The sequence below is a fragment of the Artemia sp. Qi Xiang Cuo genome, unplaced genomic scaffold, assembly GCF_049724085.1.
Source record: "Artemia sp. Qi Xiang Cuo unplaced genomic scaffold, ASM4972408v1 HiC_scaffold_22, whole genome shotgun sequence".
NCBI classification, from domain to species: domain Eukaryota; kingdom Metazoa; phylum Arthropoda; class Branchiopoda; order Anostraca; family Artemiidae; genus Artemia; species Artemia sp. Qi Xiang Cuo.
Genome location: NW_028297431.1, coordinates 3,861,943 through 3,864,077, shown reverse-complemented (window position 1 = coordinate 3,864,077; position 2,135 = coordinate 3,861,943).

The following is a 2,135-nucleotide window of genomic DNA, read 5'->3' as shown; positions in this document are numbered from 1 at the left end:
TGGTATGTTAACTAACTGTTACTTAGAATTAATCACTGGACAGAGAGAGAAAATTTAAAGTAATACATTTATATATTCAAACTATTCTCTAAACTTACATTTTGAACTTCAAAATTGCGAGAAAAAGTAATGTTCGCATTTTTGGACACTGAGATCTGAATTATATTTTTATTGGAACGTCAATTTAACTGAGGCATATTTTCTTTTTTCTATTAATAAAATATAAAACAAAATTCAGAATATTACGCTTTTCTTGCACTCCATGTATAAGTCACAAGGAAAAATCCAAGTGTCGCAAAATTCCATCACGAATGTCTTCGAATTTAACCATTACACAGCCACAGCAAGGAGGGACCAGCTTCTTCCCTTAGCACCTAAGGTACATTTTAACCACATTGTAAACAAATAATGTTAGGTTTTTAATTGTTAAACAGAGAATTGTTAATTGCTAAATTGTTAACTATTAAACAGAAGAACAGAGGGGCCACTTTTAAAAGAGTCTTGAGACTCAAAACCTTTCATTCTATTTACTGGCTTTGTAGTTGGGGCGGATCCAGGATTTTGTTTATGGGGAGGGGGCAGGTTGATCCAATAAACTTGCGTTAGGAGCAAGTTTAATTAACGCAACAGGTCGTTAGCGAAGTAAATTACACTGCTTGAGACTACGTTAGGGGGGGTGCGTCCCCTCGCCCCTCCCCTGGATTCGCCACTGCTTGGTAGAGGTTTTAAAACCAATCGGGATTTACAAAAAGGCGGAGTTATTTAGAATGTCCAGAGATAATGAATCCTTATAAAAACACATTACATATATAAACTAATCAAATTAGAGCATGATTTTTACCAAGGAAATACAGGAAAGTAATTACTTTTTTCTTTTTTTAGCTTTTCTTTTTATAGTTGGTTAATTTCACTTTCTACACAAAAAATGTTCATGGTCAATTTTCAACACCCTTCTATTTTAAAAGGAAACGTGGCACTCCTGGAAAGCGCGACAGAGTGGGTCCAAGAGCTCCTTGACAACGTAAGCGATAAAGCAGAACAAGTTGTGTTCAACATCAACACCAACATTAGACAAAATCTATACTCTGCCCTTGAATCAGACTGTGCGTTTTAACTGAAAGATAGCAATCTAAAAATAAAACTAGGCCATGATGTCATAAAAAAAATTGACACTTTTTTTGCTATACCACTGTTTTAAAAAAATAAAAAGTACTACGGCTTTACTAAGGAATAAAAAAACACAAAAACAAATTTTTAAAAAAAATATATCAAAAATTGAGTCACACATAAATGTTGGATGATACTGAAGGGGAGTAAAAATTTAGAGAAGAGAGAAATAAGGGAAAATTTAAAAATAGTTAAAAAAGAGAAAGCAGAAATAGAGGTAAAAAAGAGAGAGAGAGGGGGGGGGGGTTGAAACACGACATTTTAAACTAAGAAGCTATATTTTAGACTAAGAAGCTACTATTGATTTATAAATTTATCTATTATTCTTTCTAGGATTTAAATTATATGGATATAAAATAAGGATATAAATTATTCTTTCTTGATACGATTTCAAAGCCGTCTATTTTTTAAGTGTTCCCAATTTTTTCCAATTTTTAAAAATATCTTGGAAAGACTTCATAAATTTCCTTTTTAGTCATATATACGAGCCAAAATTCACATAGAACTCCAGTTAGTCGTTTACAAGGGATAAAATTTACCGCGTATTATCAAAATTTGGTTTAAAACAAAAATAGACATTTTTCTATATATGTTCAATAAATTCACCAGGAAATATATTTTTTATAAAACTACATATCGGCCATTTAGTAGCTCTAGGTATTTTACAGGGTTGTATCCAGGATGTTTTTTCAGTAGGAAGGGGGGGGGGGGAGGGGCAAAAAAATAAATAAAATTTTAGGGAAATTGTTATACTAGGTGACAAGTCCAACACAAATAACGGGGGAGGGGGGTCAAACCGGCCACCCTCCCCCCCCCTCGGATCCCGGCGTGGTATGATAAATAATTTTCCCTAAAAACAAGATAAGGGAGTTAATACATTTCGATTTTGGACAAACAACAGTATGTTAATACTGACCATTAGTTCGACTATGGTATTGGAATGTTGCTAAAACAAAATGATACCTGAA